At 40.0% G+C, this 21,564-nt stretch overlaps 1 protein-coding gene across 2 annotated transcripts in view; it reads right to left on the bottom strand.

Annotated features, from left to right (window-relative positions):
- Positions 1-21,564, bottom strand: part of LOC146702209 (phospholipase D1-like) — a 52,239-nt gene that overhangs the window by 23,746 nt on the left and 6,929 nt on the right. The window contains exon 1 of one of the 2 annotated variants that reach the window (XM_085468927.1): positions 11,626-11,859. The exons of the other annotated variant lie outside the window; for it this stretch is intronic. The gene's annotated coding sequence lies outside the window, so the exon portion shown is untranslated. Of the gene's footprint in view, positions 1-11,625; positions 11,860-21,564 lie in introns of those variants that run through there. 2 annotated transcript variants of the gene reach the window in all.

Genomic DNA, 21,564 nt, shown 5'->3' on the forward strand with positions numbered 1-21,564 from the left:
CCGGTCCACATCCCAAATTTTGGATGAGTCATCCAGCCAACATGACAAGCTCACTGGTGTGTTTCACCCACGCACAGCATTTCTCTTCACATTCATGTTTCTGGGTCAGTTTGTGTGAAAATCCTCTCCAGTGAATCCTCTTCATTCATGAGTGCACACGTGAACACCACTGACCCCTTTTTGTTTGTTTTTCCTTTTTTTCCCCAACTCTTGCTCCGCATGCTAAGACATACAATTGTACAGGGGAATATGTGCTTCCTGTGCTTCTCCTCTGTTAATCCTGATCTTTGGATTAGTGTCTTATGTGAGGTTAACTGCCGCTGCGGGAGAATAAAGGAGGAGGAGAATGGACCGGTAGGCTGTAGTACAAGAAAGGGGATTAAAGAGGAATCCAGGAAAAGAAAAGATGTGTATAGAGGTTAAAAAATGGATAAGAGCGCTTATAAGAAAGCACGAGAAAAGGTTTCTGAAGTAAAGCAATGCTTTACCGTGTGGCAATCCTGAAATCCTGACTGACATCACTGATATAAACATCCACATTATCATATCCAGGTTCCATCTATCTGCCGTTTGGAGCTGAGTAAAGCCCACTTAGATTAAAGCTGTAATGTTTAAAGATCTTTCAGGTGAAGTGTGAACTTTATTTTATCAGGTGATCAGCCTGTGGTCAGAGGATTGTTCCACAGTCTTGATGCATGCTCAATTATCCAGGGAAGGACATCCCGAAAAGTTGATTCTGTGCATTTGGATGTAATGCTACGTCCAGATGAACAGAATCAACCTTTTGGGATTGTCCCACAGATTTTTTTGCAAACATTTTAGCAATGATGACAGATTAACTGTTGGGTTTAGGTCACACGAATCAAAATCAGATATTTTCTCTCTTTTAGCTCAACTTTTGGTCTCCACCACATCCTCAGGCTGAACACTGACCCCCAACTCATGTTCCAACTGTGTCTGCTTGCTGCCTAAAATGAGATTTGTTCAATAAGAATGAAAAATAGTATCGTTGTGGGCTATAAAACTCAAACATTGAACTGAAAGATGCCGTAAATCTTTCAGCATGCTGTAATTCTATAAATATCTTGATGTGTGCTGAATTGTATACAGTTTTCATGTGAGCAAATAAGAATTAAACACTAGTTGACATTGACCTCCAGAACCACCACAGGAGCCCCTAATGAATTCTCACAGTCTCCATAGCTTTTAATATACCCAGCACCTTGCTTTACTATGATACATATGACATCCATCCATTTTCTGATGCTTAATGGGTCCAGGTTTTGGAGGCAGCAGTCCAAGCAGAGATGCCAAGACCTCCCTATTACCAGCCCCTCCTCCAGCTCTTCCAGGCGGGGGGGGAGGGGAGGAGGCAGAGGTGTTCCCAAGGCAGCAGAGAAACATGATCTCCCCGTGTGTTCTGGGTCTGCCCCGGTGCCTCCTGAAATAACAAGGTGGTGTCCCGGACACATCTTAGTCAGACGGCGAAAACGGGCTCAAAAAACTCAAGTTAGCTCTTTATATGCTTTCATTGATTTATCATCTTGATGCATTCTCAATCATCCAGGAATCTCCAAAAGTTGATTCTGTTCATCTGGACGTAGCGTTCTGTGGGAGAAACGTTTCGTCACTCATCCAAGTGACTTCTTCAGTCTCAGCTGACTGCAGGTTTCCCCAAATATTATAAACACTACATTTGCATAATGACTGAAACCAGCCCACTGAGGGAACAATGGGCTGGGGGGTCAGTTCCTTAATCATAATTATGCAAATTCTCATGACCATTGATCAACAATCACTGACCAAAACTCACTGATCAATGGCCATGAGTACCATTCACAGAGAGTTGGGGAATGGCTGCAATCACAGCATTGTAAGATGGCGAAAGATGTACCCTTAGGCTCCCTCCCAGGATGTGTACATCCTCATCCTTGAGTGTCCACTAGAGCTGGGCGATAGAACGATAACGATATGTATCGCGATATAACTTTTACTCGATAGAGAAATTAAGCTATCGCGATAGACCTCGCCGCTCTTGTCCTCTTAAAAAAAAAAAAAAAAAAAAAAAGGTCAGCCAATCCAAATTAAGCAGCGCAGAGCCGAACCAATCACAGCCGCAGCGTCACGTCGCGTGACTTGTTACGTACAGCACAAGTGCCAAGCCGCACGTGTGTTTGTTTGGGAAACAGCCAGCGGGTAATGGAGCCAGCGGGTAATGGAGGAAATGAGTGTGCCTACTAGAAAAATCAACCGAGCGTGACCGAAGAGAAAACAGATGATGGTTCCAATGCCGGAGAGATTGTCGAACGGAAGAGCCATAGAAGTTCCGTAGTGTGAAGGTATTTCGGCTATTTCAAGTCTGACAAAAACAGAGTAGCGTGCACTGTAAATTGTGCCGAAAGCAAGTCTGGAAATACAATAAACTGGTGCATGCGTCACACTGTGCGCCACGTTATTGTTTCGGTGAAATGAATTTCTACAATACTGTTACTGTTAATTCTACTCTCTGCAGTGTTTAAATGCTTACATATACACACAGTTACTGTCCCTCCACACATACGACTCGGTTCTGCTTCTATGCCCCAGCTTTGTTTACTTTTTCCCACCGAGGCTTCTAGACTTCTGATTGGCCAACATTTCTGCACGGTTAGGAATCTAGCGCCACCTGCTGCTTTGGCATGTTCATAGCAGCGTTTCCTTCATTTCTGCCTTTATGTGTGGACGGGATTATTTTTTAAAACGAAAACGGAAAATCTCCGTTTTCAATAATACCCGTGTACGTGTGGACGTAGCCTCAGTCTCTGACTGGAAGCGCTAATTCGTCATTCGGCTTTTGTCAGACTAAAGTAACTGTTAAAACTGTTTGAAAAGCTAAGCTATACAACAAGGAGAGATTGAGAATTTCCTTTTAGTTCTCAGTTTATTTGATATTGACAAAGGTTAGTCAGTTTTGTCTGTTCTTCTGTAAAACAAACTAAGATTTATTTTTAGAATTAATATTTTGTTTCTAAGTGGAATTGACAATTTAGTCTGTTTCGTTTGTTCTATTTTGAAACTTAAACGCTTTAGCGGCTACCTTTTGTGTAGTTTGCAATATTTGCCCTTATTTATCTGAAAAAGTCTCATGTTCCTTAAGTACATCTACCCTGTTGAACTTATTATGGGAAATAAATATTTAAATAAAAACAAGCTGCTGATTATTTCACATTTTACTTGTGAGCAACGGCACATTTAAATCTTACAAATATAGTTATTTGGCTTATATCGTGATAGATATCGTTATCGCCTGAAATGAAAAAAACATATCGTGATATGAAAAAATCTCATATCGCCCAGCTCTAGTGTCCACTGGCCTGTAGGTGTGAATAGACTGCAGAGTCCTGGCCTGACGAGGTAGCTCTTCTGTGTTGTGCCATCCGCTTCGCCAGAGGTTGTTTGGTTTCCCCGATGTATAAATCCTGGCAATTCTCCTGGTACTTAACAGAGTAACAGAGTTTTTGGCGCAGCGTGTTTTGGGGTTTAAAAGCCACAGAGACCCGGTGTTTGCATAATTATGATTAAGGAACTGACCTCCCGGTCCATTGTTCCCTCAGTGGGCTGGTTTAAGTCATTATGCAAATGTACTGTTTATAAGGTTGGGGAAACCTGCAGTCAGCTGAGACTGAAGAAGTCACTTGGATGAGTGACGAAACGTTTCTCCCACAGAACGCTGCGTCCAGATGAACAGAATCAACTTTTTGGAGATTCATTGATTTATATTTTCCTGTTTTCTCAGCATGAATAGTCGTCTCTGTGGTGGCCCTGTGACAGGCTACAGACGTGCCCAGGGTGCAGCCAACCTCTCACCCTGTTAAATGTGGCTGTTAAATAGATAACTTGAAGAAAATGGACGGCTTGATTTACTGTCCATCATTTTTATTGATCATCCTGAACCAGCTTCTACTTCAAACTCAATGCTGTACGTCATTACATTTTGTGGGCATCTCCAGGGTGATGCAGAGGAGGCTTAAAAGCAGGAAATAACTACACAGCTTCCTTGTTTTTAATGTGTTTTAATGGACAAGTTTGACGCCGACTCATCTGAAATAAGGTCTGGGGTTAAGACGAGCTTAAAAATATGAAGCTTAAGTAAAAATCTCAGCTGTCAATTATGAAGCTTTTATATTGTGAGACATTTTCAGTGTCATCACGCTAAAAATAGGAAGTTATTCGTGGTTATGCTGACATCATGCGGTGTAGTTTATAGTTTAACGTTAGTGCTTTGCTTTTAGGAAGATCTCAGTTAAGTTGCAAATAATATGTTACTGATAAACTTCTTTATTATTGCAAAAAAGGTATTTTCTTTCAATCAAAGGAACCAAGGCAATGCTAACCAACTTCCTGGCTGGCCTTCAAAAAAAAACAAAAAAAACAAAAAACAAAACAAAACAAAACATTAAATAAACTGCAAAGAATTCCGGGTCCATGATTTCCTTCTTTTTTCTTTCTTCTTTTTTCTCTGTTCATAAACAACAATTTTAATAGTCAAATCTAACAAAGATTGATCTTAGATTTACGATATGTTTATTAATTGGATACCTTCAGATTGCAGAGGACTTCCCCTTTTAAATTTAACCCAAAGAAAGAAAAATATTTTTAATTCACTTTCACCTCATCTCTGCTTATATTTTAACAGAAACATTAAACCAGTGATATCACACATTTAGGTCCGTCAAGGTCTCTGGTGTGAAGCTTATTTGTAAAACTGTCATCATGTTTGACTAAAAACACGTCTATCTAAAGGTAGCACATTCTAAGAGGCAGCAGAAATACAGTCGATAATAAGATTGTGCTTCATTACTGTTCTCTATTTAAAAAAATAAACCACGCAGGAGTCAGATTTCTGACATTATGATGCAATTCCTGCCGGACAAAGTCTAACAGCTCATTCTTAGGAAGAACATGGGTTATGTTTGGGTTTAGTCAGAACTGGTTTCACTGTGGTCTGTCTGCTTTCACTTCCTGCGCCAACAAAACACCAAGAACAACCACACAAGCAGGAAAACCGCACCCCGCTGAACCCCAAAGAGCATTTCTTTGCTTGCAATGTTTATTCACAGATAAAAAATCTGGCTAAATAACCGTTAATCCAACTCTCCCACAGCCACGCAAGCCATCACAGTTTACACACACACACGCACACACACACACGCACACACACACACACACACACACACACACAAATCATGCATTTTAAAATAAATGATTTAATCCAAATCCTTTTTTATTAAATTTGAGGATTTCACACAAAGCCCCCTATTAAACTATCCACAAATAAACAATAACAAAAAATAAACAGCAGCCAAGTACAGAACTAAAGCATGAAGGAGTTACATAATGATTTGCTATTCAAACTCCATCAGTACGTTGGAATTATCACTCCAGCCCTGACCTTTGCATTTTTAGTTAGAAAAACTGTCTGAACAGCTGCTTTGCAATATTAGGAGAAATATGAGCAAAGCTTCTTGTTTCATACTGAAAGTCTAGTAGGAAAGGGAAGGAAAGACGACGACTCACTGAAGTGTCATTTGCAGAGTCAGAAGGAACACGAACACGAACACACACACACACACAAACAGAAAAAACTGTACTGTCCGTCACTAAGCACTAACTTACTAAAGGAGAAGTGCAGATTAAGTAACCAACTTTGAAGTTACCAAGTTGGGTCATGCATGAGCCTGGAGGGGTGCAACTATAAAGCTAGATTTATGGGTTAATGAGATATGTCCAGTTTACAGTCAGACTGGTTAGTGTCACAAAGTTGCTGGCTCTGTTTTTATCGAGCTAGATCACTATGGTAACTTATGCTGTACACATATCCCAGACTGGAGCAGGTTTCATTTGATTTTGGTTTAAAAATCACCCCAAAGTGCCAAATTTGAGCGAAATCCTATTTTTTCTGCTTCCAGAGTATGTTTTGTAAATGCAACATGTTGAGCAGTAACTTACTAATATCGCTGAACAACAACCAGCTGCACAGTTAGAGCCGTCAAAACAGCTTAACTGACAGATATTAACCATTATTAATGAAACTGAGCAAATATAAAAAGAAATATTGTCAATAATGTTTGTTATAAACATGTCTCCAGTCGATCTCTGAGGTAAATAAAGATCCACTATTGGAGCATTTATGATCGCCCACATAAAGTTTTTAAGGACACTGAGATCATCGTGGATCATCAGTGCATTCTCAATGTGAAAATAGCTTTTTTCTAATTACTAAGATTGAATGGAGTTTTGTGGGTGTTTATGGTCCTCTGCTGCTGTGAATTTCTACTGTAGTTGCAGATTTTTGTTTCTAATTTGTCGGTTTCATCCACCCAAACATTTCATCTCCAGTTTGAAAATATGTTGTAAAGAAAAAAATATTATAGCGTTATATAGTTATCAAACAATCCTGACTGATTCACGTCACACAAACACACCAACTTTGAGGTGGATGGACTACAATAAAGGGCCGTGTCAGGTTTCTGAAACTGGAGGTTGTGAAGAGCATCAGTTCACTAAATCTGGACAGAAAAACTTCAGGGTCATTGGGCTTTAAAAAGATGACTCCATGCTGTTGCCAACAATACAGATAGACTGGGGAATGTTTTCTTGGCACACTTTGAACACTTAATTTACCAGTAAATCGTGGTTTGACTGCCACGACATGAGTGTTTCTGCCGACTCTGTACAGTTTTCTTTATTGCCACAGTTTACTATCGTCTAATGGCTTCCAACACGAAGTCAGAAGTCAAATTTTATGAACATGGAAATGCAATCAGTGACTTCCGTCTCAAGAGAAGACGTCTAATAAACTGTATGCATGTTGAGATATTATGTACTAATTATGTACTAATAAGTTAATTAGCTTTCCCTTTAGCAGTCATGTACAGAATCACCTCTCACTTGTCAAATCTCATTAAAAAGATGCTGAAAAACTTTGTTTACTCAGCCCCAAAATAAGTATTTAATTTTGCTCATTTAAAGCAATGGTTCTCAAATCTTTTGTTTACCCTTACCCCCCTGAAGCCCCACTTCAGGAGCCATAAAAAGCTCACGCACAGCTTGCACAGGCTGAAAAGCTTGGTTCATTTATAGGAATGGGTACCGGTATCCGGGCCGTCATTCTTCTCGGGCGAGTAGCTTAATGTTGTTCGTGTGTAATTTACGTTGAGTAGGCCAACTATGTTATTAAATTAATGCATGTAGGGTGAACTAGCAAACACCGTCGCAGTTATATGCGGCTGTCTTCATGTTTGATGGCAGATACATCCTTCACTCTGGCCAAAAAGGCTAAAATGACCAAAGAAAAAGTGGTCGAAATTCATAGGGCAGTGACAAAATTTAAAGTCAAAGATCTCCATCCATTTTCAACGGTGGAGTCAAAAAAAAAGAAAAAAGACGGCTAAAAAAAAAAAAAAAAAAAAAAACATAAGACGACAACGTTTGTGTTCTCCATTCGTTAAGCACGAGCACTGTTTCAAAAATACCGATTTGGCACCGGTATCGGATAAAACCTAAACGATACCCATCCCTATTCATTTAGCACCAGTCACACAGGCCTGGAGACTGGTCTGCAACCATTTGGCAACCATGGGTTAGTAGAGAAAGTGTACCTGGGGGTTTAGCAGTCGCTGGGTTGCAAAAAGGTGCTGCCCCAAAAATCTTCTTACAATCTTTTTAAGTGGAAGATGCCGACAAGCAGACAAGTCAACATCTTCCAAGCAAACTACCAACCACAGGACCCTGCTAAATTCACCCAGCAGACTACAGCAACAACTTGTCAACTGCTTAGGGAATACCTACAGACAACAGAGGTTGCCAGAGGGTTGACAACCAATCAGTAGGCCTCTGAGCTGTTTGATAAACTGGTTTAAAACCAACGTAAACAAAACGTCCATATACAATGTTTCCTTGTCACCACTTATATTTAGCTATTAGATACTAACCTTTCACCCCAATAATTTAAAAAGCTTAAGAAGGTAGAGCATCATGATTCTACTAGTACATCCTGCATATTAGACTTTCCCCTTAGTACACTACTGAGTTAAAAAGTACACACGCTTGATTATATGTTCAGTTGCAAACTAAAAGCAAATTTCACGCAAATACTGTGGCCTTTACTGAACCATAACACCACAAACAAAGAAAGTTACACAGTCCTCACAGAAAGATACACACGCGCAGTACACTGCATGTATTATGCAAACTAGCTACGGAACAAAGATCGTGAGTGTTTCTGGGTTTTTTTCCTCCATCAGAGTCGGATTGAAAGTGTGTATCTGAGGTGTGTCTCAATAACAATAGCTGCTGGTGGAACCGGTGGTGCAGGGATGGAACAAGAGGGGAAGAAATAAAGGAGAGGTTAACTAAAGTGAGGAAAAGTGGCCTACAGTCAGATTAAATCAATAATCTGAGGTGTGATAGCATAAAAGAAAATTTTAGCCTAGAGTTTTTACACTTAATAAAATCAGAAATGGCTTCAGTTCTGCTAAATTTTTCATCCACTCTCATGTCTGTGCAGGAATAACACAATCTTCACTTCTAAAAATTAAAGAGGAGCTGAAACTTGTACTGTGTGCCATTTCTTTTCAGTTTCTATATGAACTGAATCTGACATGTTCTGGGTTTGAAATATCCAGTAAAACAATCAACATCTAATTAACTCGCTGCGCTGGTTTCAAGAATATTAAAACGTTTTATTTTATGATGTTTAAACCCTAATTTTTCCATATCAGAATTTTAAAAAGTTTTGGTTCAACTTTGACTATGGAGCCATTTAACAATCTTCATCTGAAAATAATACTCAGCACACAAGGAAAAAGTTACGGCAAATCTGTTGAAATATACTTGAAATAAACTTGAACAGGGGCAGCACGGTGGCACGGTGGTTAGCACTGTTGCCTCACAGCAAGAAGGTCCTGAGTTCAATTCCACCATCAGGCCGGGGTCTTTCTGTGTGGAGTTTACATGTTCTCCCCGTGTTTGCGTGGGTTCTCTCCGGGTACTCCGGCTTCCTCCCACCGTCCAAAGACATGCAGCTTGTGGGGATAGGTTAATTGATTAATCCAAATTGTCACTAGGTGTGAATGTGAGTGTGAATGGTTGTCTGTCCCTGTGTGTTAGCCCTGCGACAGACTGGCGACCTGTCCAGGGTGTACCCCGCCTTTCGCCCTATGACAGCTGGGATAGGCTCCAGCGCCCCCCGCGACCCTGAAAAGGATAAGTGGAAACGAATGGATGGATAATTTTTTAGATATTAGATCATTTCTAAATTAAAGACAAGTATCAGATTACTTTTAATAATGATTCCTATGATATTAATATATCTAAGAAGACCCACCTTAACCTCTTTGTTTTTCATAAAATTTTAATGTTTTAAATACAGTTTATTGAAGAAGTGACACATTACATTTTCTTTGTATTAATACTTTAAAAAGATCTGAGTATTTTATTTCATGCAAACATATTCAGCAGTTCGAGAGCAATCTTATCTTTAATATGTAGTGCTAGTTATGGCCATCTGACTATTATAATTCCTCAGTTTTTGCTCCAATTTTGGTCTCCTCCACCTCCTAAAAACAACATTACCAATAAGACTGGCTGCTTTCTTCCCCAGCTTGTCTGTACCTGCCTCCACCTGCAGATTTATAGGTTTTCTCTCTGTAGGTTAGAACTAAAAGTGAGCTCTGTGTTAATATAAGACTATAGATTAATGGGGCTTGCAGAATAAATCCTCTCCATTTAAGGCTGTTTTGTGAGGACATGCCCGGAGCTGCATTGTAATAAATCTCAGAATCAGGGGAGGAAACTGGGCTTGAAGGCCCACTGTTGACCTTGGAAATAACAAAAGAGTATTTTAAATTGATTAATGCAGACAGTGTGTGTGTGGATGTGTGTATACATTATGTCTGGCCCACTGAGCACTCACATTAATTGGGTACAGTGTGGCCCATTACCCCCACACAGCATCACTCGCCAGCCAGGTGGCAGGATGCTGAGCCCTCTCTCACACAAACACACTTTACTCAGATAATATAAGAGTGTTCTTTGTTATTTAAAATGATATTAGAATGTATCAGAGCTCTTATGCTAAAGAAAAAAATAATGTCAGGATTGCCTAAAATATTTGTTATCTGCACTCAGAAACTAGCCTGAACTTAAAGGAATTTCATAACAATTCAAATAAAGTTACTTTAAGTTGAATGAATACAAAGTTGGTAGACTGACAGCTTCAGACAGTGAGATGCATGATGTCTGTACAAAGGCAGGGACTGAGTTCAGTCCTAACCTTCATCACGGTTTGCATTAGGATGAAAATAAGCCATCGGACCAAATCTAAACAAACACAGCATGTTTCTGTTGTGCCAAGTCATGATAAACAATAGTCTCTGGGGAGTTTAAATGTGCTTTAATCCTGCTTTCACAAACTCAGTTTAATGAAATGAGTGATTGCTCACCTTATCTTAAAGTCAGAAGAGAAGAAAAACACTTAATAATGAGAAAACGATTCAATAACTAAATAGTATAAAATAAGGACCTTAAATGTAAAATGAATGCAGGTAATTGGGGATGATATTATTTTTAGATTATATGTTGGAGAAGACAAGGAGTCAACTGCCTGTTCAGTAAGTGATGAGCTGGGTGGTCTGGATACACTAATTATCCACCAGAGTCACACTGCTGATCAAACTGGATTCAAACACCAACACGAACTTCACAGCTTTTCTCACTTTTCTATCACAAGTCCAGTCCCTCCACATTTTTTCTTTCTATTTAGATTGATGTCTCTGTCAGCCCAAAAAGCACAGCTGCACAGACTAAAGATAAACCCAAATATATCATCACACCGGTAGAAACATTTCAGAAGCTGCACCTGGTTTCCTCTTTGGACACAATTGTTTCAGCTTCTTCAGTCTGACTTTCTCCTGCTTGTGCAAGCTCATCACTACTTTCACTGCTTCACCTGGAAGTAAACGTGTCTCCTTAAATAGAGAAATGGAGCTGCAGAAGCCTGCTGGTTCATAAACCCAGTGGTAATTTTGCATACACACTTTAAGTTCACACACACATTCATACTGCACTTTATTCCCTGATTAAGCACCTTCTGTAACATTCACACACTCTAATGAATGCATTCAGTTCAGTATCTTGTTAAAGGATACATCTCCATGCAGACTAAAGAAGCCGAACACTGAACTGTTGACTTTCCGATTAGGAAACGACATTCTAAGAAGACTTTAGCCTCTGATATTAGTTAACAAAGCTTTATGAGCCAGTTATTGACATTCGGCCAACATGTGAGTGGATCTCTATGAAAAACTCTTGGATTGACTGTTTGGCAGCCTCTTACAGCGCAGATGCACACATACACTGATGCCATTTAACCTCAGCTGCTACTCAACCAAATCTGGTGCACTAGAAGTGAAGTACAACACTGCTGCATCCGGGTGTAAAACTCATACAAAACATGCAACAAACAAAAAATGGAGAGGAAACTGGGAACCAGAAACAGGCTGTTTGTGACAATAGGAGGATCCTGAGGAGCACGCACACATAAATGCCACAAAACAGCTCTACAGAGTATCAGCATCCACTGACCTGAGCCCGCGGAGGTCGAGGGACACCCATCATCATCTTTAACGTCTTTATAACCATCATCATCATCATGTCTTTTCTTCCCAGCGAGAAAATACACTTCCTCTCAGAAGAAGAAAAAAGAAGCTGCCACTTCACTTCTAAATCTGTTCACACGTTCATGCACACGCTCGCTGCGGTGTGCAGTACACACACACACACACACACACACCTCCACACGATCCTGACAGCCAGTCTGCAGGTTGAGAGCAGAGTGCCACAACCAGGCAGACGGACAAGGGAGAGATTCAAGAGGGTGGGACAAAGGGGGGAGGGAAGAGATCGTATTGGCCAGGGGGACACTTGGTAGCCAATGAGAGGGCTGCTCTTATTCCAGTTTGCATTAAAGGGCCAAACAGTTAACATGAGAACCAAATTACATAATTTTCACGTTTTGCCTTTTCAATTCAGGCTACAGCTGAAAAAGCCCATCAGTTTTTAATCAGAAAGTTTTAAATCGTTGACAATTAATTAATTGTTAGCTCTCTAAGCCTTTTTTAAAAGAAAAACAAAATTCAATCATAATTCAACAACGCAGCGTTTGATGAGAGCCAACTCTCTGTACTCTTCTCACATGAGTGGTAATGAAAATGAACCAGTGCAGGTGTTGAACTCCAGGCCTCGAGAGCCGGTGTCCTGCAGGTTCTAGATGTGTCCTTGATCCATCACAGCTGATAAATGGCGAAATTACCTCCTCAACATTTCTTGAAGTTCTCCAGAGGCCTGGTAATGAACTAATCATTTGATTCAGGTGTGTTGAACCAGGGTGTCATCTAAAACCTGCAGGACACCGGCTCTCGAGGCCTGTAGTTCGACACCCCTGAACCAGGAAGGGTGCTTATGAAGGTTTTCTTTGTCATATGTAGTTCTTTAAAGTCTGAACGCCTAAAATCACCACACCTAAATCTGCACTGCACAGCCTATTATTGTGTTAAGACACACCTTGTTAACACAGGTTATAATATAACATCCAGCTCCACCCTTTTGACCTGAAAAACCCAGTTTATACCAGAACACTGAGCTTTCAGAGAAATGAACCAGTTTAGGTTGAAGCTGTAGTTCTGCTGCTTTACAAAGCATTAACTGTCATGTTAAAGGCGATGGCTACACAACACACGTGGATGTTTGTGCTGTAAATACATCTTAGGGTAGTGTGTGTGTCCTTTTCCAAAACCTCTGCCAGTCAATGAGCGTGCATTAGTAGGACATGCTAGTATTTTTTGGATGACACCAGCTTCACTGTATTCTTCCATTGTGAATGAAATATGTGTGTGAGTTTGTAAAAAAATCTGTTTTTTTGACATCTTCAGAAGATAGCACAGACACCTGCACGGTCACATTTTTCTCTGAGTGAATGAGAAATTGTTTCAGGCTAAAAAATAATAAAAATTCTTGAACTAAGTGAGAGTAAAGTTGAAAGCCGGAGCAGCTTTCAACCGGAACAAGCAGTGACTCATTTTTGACATTCCAGAAAAGGACCAAAACATTCAGACTCCCACCCACATGTGAGCCACTGCAACACACGCACGCACGCAGACGCACACACACACACACAAAGCTGGGCAGGAAGATGTATGAAGCCTGAGCCTAAATTGCAGCATTTCTCTATGGAGTCTGGTGCCTGTCACTTCCACCCCCAAATGTACAAACTAGTCCTTAAAATTACGGTGCTTGTTATTCATTTCCTGCCCGCTGTATTTTATAATCTCACATCACTAATTAATATATTTTAGTCCTGAGTTTTTTTATGAGCTGATCAATATTTATTTAAGCCCGAATGAGAAACAATGTTTTATCCAGATTAAAGTTAATGATTAAGAGTTTATAACCCAAAAGACATTCATAGATTATCTTAAGAGAATTAGAGAATCAAGGGCACATAAAACATAGCTGACAGCAAACTAATGACTCAATGACACAATATTCTGAGTTTATACAGTGACATAGAGGTAATCTAAAAGTAGTGGTACTAGGGCTGGGCCATATCATACCATTCAGGTAATATCAGTATAATGTTAGGCAATGATAAGAGAATGAAATATCGCGAAAGAATGTGGGTAAAACGCGCATGCGCAGTGCCTTTGTTTTCATACGCACATGGTGGAAAAAGCATTTCGGTGACGCAGTATGAGAAGAGCGAAAGCAGATCGTTGAATGAAACAGATGAACCAGAACTGGTTTGTAAAAATGCTGCAACTTCAGTGATGTGGAGCCGGTTTAGCTTTCGTCCCTCAGATACACAACAAAGCACTATTTTTGGTAGAGCATGCAAGCGGCCGTCATTATTACCAAACCGATTTTATGTGGCACACTGCGCTCAAAAATCTGCCAAAAAATGTTTTCGTACGACTTTGCTAAGCTACGAACCCGCACCGCTTGATGGATTGTTGAAACATTATGGCTGCCGTAGTCGGGAGCCTCGTGGAGTGATACGTGCTTCAACATAATATTACCGTACTGTGTGTGGATACGTTTTGTGGATATTCTACATGGTTATGTTGAGGATATGTCGGCCAGTTTCCACTGGAAATGCCTTTTGGTTAAACTGTCAGCGAGGAATTTGCACTGTTACGTTTTTATATAACTTTAATGAACATAAAAAAGCTGCTTGTTTAAGTGAAAATACATTGATGGGGTTTTTCTTGCACTAATAAAGTTGTGGAGTTGTAAAGCATTTTGTCTGGTCAATTATATCGTCAGTTATATCGTTATCGCAAATTTTCAAATGTACATCGTGATAAATATTTTTGGCCATATCGCCCTGCCCTAAGTGGTACTGCAACAAAATGATTCCTGTGCAGCCCGATAAGCATTTTCCATCGCAGAATGATTATGAAGGACGCCACCAGCTGCACACAAGGTTGATTATTGCAGTCTCTAATTATTCTGTTTGTTTTTGGGGAGTTTTTAAGTTACAACGCTATGAAAACACAGCTAACATGAATAACAAACGTGGTCCATATCCATGTTTGAATATCTCAGGTTGAACTCAGGGCAAGATGGACGCTACACTGACTCGCTGTACCATCTTGTGGATTAAAATGGTATTACATGAGATTACAGCCCCGTCCCAGTTCAACTTTAGTCGATATCTCAGCAACACATAACATCACAGCCGCTGTTTCTTCACACTCTAATGGTATTTTAGGTAATGTAGATTTAGCAAAGTATTTTAAACAGAAAATGTTGACTTTAAGCCCTGAATTAGTAAACCATGACTTCAAAGTCAAACCATCTGTTTTTCATGAATTGTAATTTTGGTGACAGATAAAAACATTCTTATGAAAGTAGCTTTGAAATTAATTTTAAAAAAAAAAGAAAATCAGCTGCAGTATTAATAGGATGATGTTGAACGCTGGAAAGCGTGCAGCTATTTTAATCTCGTCTTTTTAATAAGCATGTAGGGCGGCCGTTGCACTGAAACACTCTCTTGCAGAGGTGTCATGTCAGCTGCTGAAAAAAGAAGAAGAAGAAGAAAGTGAGAAAAGTCACAGGATCCTGTGAAATGATCTTGTGAAACCCAGGCCTCTGAAAACAGAAGAATGTTTGAATGTTTATGAACCAACTACAAGGTCCTAAAATAAGAAACCGACTGAACACAATCTGCCTTAAAAAGGTCATTAACAAGTTACATCAAAGGCAAACACCTGGCACGATAACAGGTCTGCGTGTAGAGCAGCCCCTGCACCGCATGCTGCTATTTTCTGATGCAGCTCAATGCTCTGACAGCTCGTCCTTGTAAAAGACGATCATTAGGCGACAACCGGCTCCACTATTCCTCTTAGCTGACACGGTGATGATGTTCCTGGCTGATCTTACAGGCCATTAAAGACACCCAGCTCCGCCCTGAAACACTTTGATGAAACACAGCCTTAACTTGTAGAGAGGCCAAAGCATACCTGAATTCATATCTGAGCAAAAACAGCCGCTTCTAATTTGACAGTTCAATTTGTTATTGCAAGATGAAAGAAATGTCAGCATGTGGGGTTTCCAGACAATAAGGCAGTTCTTGTTTGTTTTTTAGGTGGTGGACAGTCTGCACTGGTGGTTAGCTACACACAAGGAAGTTACACATTTTCCCCTTATTAACATGTTCACTGTCACATAGAGCCATTAATGTGTCACACTCTCATAATTCCCACCAGCAACTGTACGAACAGGCCGGGGTTAACTTTGACAGATATTAGGAAGCACAGACGGCCATCAAGACTACCAACAGGCTACAATGACCCTACATTTTTTTTTAAGGATCATATTATTTTAATTTAAAGACAATAAAATCTCTTTTATATCCAAAATCCGGAAAACTCATCACATATGCATGGGCATGTAATAATAATGATAATTCCAACGGGGCTTTAATAATTCACGGCTGTGTACCATGCAGGGTTTGGTTTGTCACTCCTTTTGAATTAACAATAAGACAATAACGGTATTTCATGTGCTGCAGCTGCCTTTGGTTTCTGTATTTCTCTCTTTGTTTTTTATTGCTTTTAATGGTTTTAAAGAACAAAATGTTGAAATAAGGCAGCGGTTCTTTCACTGACTTCCCAGCATGCATGTGGAAAGTTCCGTTTTAGGAATCAGAGCCTCTCAGCGGTCTAAAACAATGACCTGCTTAAGTGATTTCCTTCCACAATGCACATGTCATCCTGTAATTACTGGGTAGAGCTGTTGCAGGAAGCTCAGCTCCTCCATGACTCAGACACAAAACACACAAGGTAATAAAATCACACTGTTAACATACACAGACCCAGGACATGGTGATAATTACACTTTACTGAAAGCCTTTAAAGTGCAGGAGAAACATAACTGTTCACTAAATGCGATGACAATGAAGACAACACGACAGTGACACTTAGTGGTCAGCTCTGACAGCTGCATCACCTGTCACACCGATCAGGTCTGCACACACACCTGGGCAACATTTCCTTCTGGAAGGACAAAGAGGCAAAGATGGCATAAACACGGGGCCGCACATCATTGCTCACATGTCCAGGACTGCACTGCTCTGTTATTATCAGCATGTTCCAAACACGGCATGAAAACCCGTCAGTAGTTCTACAAAGCGTAAAGAGTATTAACAGGAACTACAAAGAGAGATCGAATTTCTTCCATATAAGCTTCTCTTCACTGCCTCCCATTAGACTCAGAACTGAATTTAAACTCTTCGTCAATCAGGAGACAGACACCTTTAAAGATTAGGTTTTCCTCTTCAAGTTAGGCCTGGGTCAGGTGACTTTAACCCTTAGTAATTCTCCTATAGGTTCAGACTGTTGATGAACTCTCATCAAGTCCCCCACTGAGCACTTCACTCATTTTTATCTGCCACCCATGCATGAGTTTCTATGCTCTTCTTTTTTGGTCTGAAAGGAACAACTCGGGATCCCTGGGAGGAGCTGGAAAACATCGCTGGGAAAAGAAACATGTCTTATTAGCCTGCAGCCAGCATGAAATAATGGATCTGAATTCTCCGATTATCTTAATGACCCTTAAATGTTGCAGCTTTTATCAGAATAACAGACTGTTTTAACCGGGCTTGACAGAATAGGAGGAAGTGATATTGTGGACGTTTGTCTCAAAGGAGGTCAGATTTAAAACCACAAACTATGCAGGTTACAGGTTATCTGTCCAATCTCTCTCTCTAGGTGAAGAGAGTCCTTTTTTTCTATCCGTCTGTAGTTTCCATCATTTTCCACAGAAATCTGCGCAGCTTATGACTGTCTGCTGACTCAATTCCCCCTCTTAGGCAGCCAAAGACAGCGACATGTTAACCCTGCTTTCTTCACAGCCATCGGCTAAAAGCCAGACTTTAGAAACGTGTCAGTCCTGTCGTTCTTCTGTAAACTAAAGTCAATCAAATTGGACAAGGAAGACAACACTCACATATAAAGCAGGATAACCTGTTAATCTTCTGATAGAGTTGAGTTAAACAGCAGCACAGAGCCAGAGTCCATCAGTCGACTAGTTTTATTAACACGTCGCTCCCTTTTATTTATCACGGGTCGTCCTCTTTTCCTGCTAAACGCTAAAAAACGAGTGAACGTGCGCCTGTTTGAGCTGATTTAACAGAACACACTGGAAGGTGTGCACCATCTGATCACCATTATTACTTAAATAACTATCACTGTTTGATAAATGCTAAATGCTTAGAGCCAGAAAACAAACACACAAACAAACAGCAGACTGTCTGGTTTAGCGTTTCCTCTGGGCTGGTTTACGACCTCACTAAACTATTTCCTGGTGAGTTTATGATCGCTGTCACTAGATTTGAGTCTTATTAATCAGCGTGTTGTTTATTTTGCAAAATGTGGTCCCATTAGATGCAAAAAGCATGTTAAAGCAGGGCATGCTTCACAGCACGCAGCATCAGATCCAGCTCGCTCTACTGAAGTCTGATTTTTGAACATCTCCAACCGAGGACTTGATATATAGAAAGTGATTTCTCTTTCTTTATCTCCTACAAAGTTGGGAGCGTGGAACTGTCCAAATTGTCTTGATATGCTGAAGCATTAAGAGTTTGTTTGGCTGAATCTAAGGGGCTAAGCCCAACATGTGAAAACAAACCCCTCACGCTAAACTCCCCCCTCAACCAAACTTTACATGTACCGGTCTCCTGGCAACCGCCAAACCCAGACTCATCCATCAGACTGCCAGACAGAAAAGTGTGATTCATCACGTCAGAGAACGCGTCTCCGCTGCTCCAGAGTCCTGTAGCAGCACGTTTTACATCACTGCATCGGACACTTTGCGTTGCCGTTGGTGATGTAAGACTTGGGTGCAGCTGCTCGGTCGTGGAAACTCTTGAGCTAATTGTGAAGCTTGGAGGTCTGTAGTGGTTGACTGCAGAAAGTTGGCGACCTCGACCCCACTCTGTGATTTCACGTAGCCCAGCACTTCGTGACTTCTGTCCCAGATGTTTGTAGAAGCAGTCTGCACGCCTACATGCTGGCTTTTATACACCTGTGGCCATGAGAGTAATGGGAACACCTGAATTCAACTATTTGGATGGGTGGAGTAAATATTTTTTGAACTGTAGCGTAGATTGTTTGAGCAACATTGGAGAGCTCAGATGAAGACGAACTGCATCTGGGCTCAAGGTTGCAACACACTTCCTTTTTCTCGCAGTAGAAATGTGTCGCTGAGAGTGTGTGTGTTTGTGTGTGTGTGAGTCTTATCGCTGAAGTAAGAACGAGTAGGAAAGACGCCCGATTTGTATCCGTCTCTTTCAGCATCAGAACACTCAGCATTTCGTTCTCGATAACATTTCTTGACGCCATCTTTCACCACTATCACATGATCATAATCTCCTGACACAGATCATGAGAGCTCACCAGCCAAACCAGTGGCACAACGGACTCTGTGTACAACTCGATTTACTAAGAGATGTCAGGCATCCAGCTGACACTCCCACAGCAAACTGAGTCACCGTCATGAAAAGGATAAAAAAAAAAAAACACATTTCCAGTCAGAACTGAAGTGAAATAACTGGATTTCATCAGGATATCCAGCAAATGTATCCATTTGACAGAAAACTGCTCAGAAACTACAAGCCTGAGTAATTTTTTGAGGCCAGTGATTCTTTTTATGACACCACCAAACATTTAAAGAGGACTTATTCTGCATTTTCTGTTGCACTGTTACAGATGCTCATATTAAAATGCCGGTTAAGAGCAGCGAGACTATAAAATCAGCAATAGAATAATAGTTAACAGATGCGTGTAACGTCTTCAAGCTTCTCCAGTTATTTTTAGTTAGCTATAGAAGGAGTGATGTCGAAGATAAAGGTCCAAAAATAGAAAGAAATCACCAGGCCAACAAAAAGCACCAGCTGAAACATGCATACTTTTCCTGTTTGCGCAATGAAACGCTTGATGCATGTGCAGGTTCAGGAAACGTGTGCAGTTTCTGAGTTTGGCTTGATTCACAGGAGTTAAAGTCATGTTAGTAAAACACATGTGGCCCAAGCTCATCCTCTAACCCATCATTTTATAAATCAAAAGCCTAAAAGATCTCACAGTTTTGTCCCATTACAAAGAAATCCTGCTGCACCTTTCTTTCACCTCACACTCAGCAAAGAATCAATCAGTGAAATTAGAGAACAAGCACAGAACAAGTAAAAGCAGAAGTTATTTGTTGCACCACAGCAAATGTCTTGCATTATTTAAAAAAATGAAAATAAATAAATGGAGATTTAATGCTGCATCTGTAGATGGAAAAACACACAGCAAATTCAAAAGTGTTAAATGTTTTGGTGTTAATAGTCTCCTTGCAAAAGTAGAGTTAATTTTACTCTAAGCAGAGTCACATTCTTTTAATTAAACTCTGAGGTGTAAAATGATAGTAGTTAAAATCGAGTGTTAAAAATGAGTGTTTCTATTTCAAATCTGGAGGTGTTACAATGGAAACATTAACTCTTGACCTCTTAACTCTGAACTCCTACAGGGGCTATGACACCAACAGAGTAAATTCGCAGACTCCGCCCCCAGCACGGCTCCAATCGAAGCTGAAGTGAAGCTGTTTCAGAACATTTTGCTCTACATATTTGAGTTGTTTGCCATGCTTGGTAAGTCATTTTTTCAAAGATTGTTTCAATTGTTATTAGCTTTTACTTCTGTGGCTCTTTGGAGTTGAGACAAAGCTGTGTGAAAGGCATTAGCCATGTTGCTCGCTGATAGCATAATATTCTGTTTTAGCTAGCTGAAAGGTATTGTTTGCGGGCAAATACCACAGCCTTGAAAAAAAGCTTGCATGTGAATTTTCAGTCAAACGTTTGGTCAAATACACCTAAAACAATGTCTAGAATGTGAAATGTTGGTATAATGGTGCTACTTGAAGCCTGAAAACGATCGCCCATAAAAAAAAAACGAGCAAACAGCAGTAGCAGGCGTCCTGACTCGATTCTACGGTAGCATTTAGATCCCTCCAGAGTTTTGTGCACACGGTTTAGGTAAAAATAAAAAAGGTTGAGGTTTTACATTTAGTTCAGTATTACCTGTTGCCTGTGTCCTTGTCTTTTGGGAAAATACTTTACACAAGTAATGGCTCAAAGAGGATTCCTTTTTTTTTTTTTCTTTTACTGTGCTGCAATTGTTTACTGGATTATTTGTGCCATTAATTAGTGTCAACTAATTTTTATTCAATCTCCGCACAGGATATGCTTGTGAAGATGGAATATGGGGGAGAGCAGAAGTGCGTTGAAGTTCCACAAAGGGATGAATGAAGGACATGCATATTGTATTGAAGAAATAAGTGATGAGAATGCTGTTATTTGCATTTACCATGTCAGACCTTTTGATAAACAAAATTCTAATGAAAGTGAGAACATGTATACTGTTACATCTTTCAGAAAATGTTTTGAAATTGTGGTGCACAGTTCAGAATAAATGTTTTTCAAAAACCATTGCATCTTTTTAGTAAATGTTTATTTCCAAAAGAAATTTCTAGAAGTTCAGAACAGTAAAATTCCCGCTTTTTAGAATGAATTAGAAGATAACTCTTACGTAGTTAAACTAAAATACTCTTTGAGAGTTAATATATAAACTCTTAACACCAAGTGTTAAATTATCAACTCCAGACAGATTTGGTGTTTAACACTAAATCAGAGTTAACGTACCAACTCTCCAAAAAGAGTTAAATTAACACTCTCTGGTGTGGACCCATATAGACACTTTAATAGTGTTGAAATCAAATCCGACAGTGTTAATTTGGACATGCTGGATTTGCTGTGCAGGAACTTTTCAGTCAAGTAATTGAATACTGACGATGAAAATATATCTCACTTTGTTATTTAATGGTTTAAGCATTACTTCGTCCTTTCTGAAGAACAGAATACAGTGAAAAAAATGTTTTTAATCTAGTGGCTCAGATTGGACTCTTCAGCGAGCTGGTTCGGGCACATAT

This window comes from Copadichromis virginalis, linkage group LG9 (assembly GCF_057382275.1).
Source record: "Copadichromis virginalis isolate Kocher_CV1m ecotype Utaka linkage group LG9, C_Virginalis_male_GT1.1, whole genome shotgun sequence".
Lineage (NCBI taxonomy): Eukaryota > Metazoa > Chordata > Actinopteri > Cichliformes > Cichlidae > Copadichromis > Copadichromis virginalis.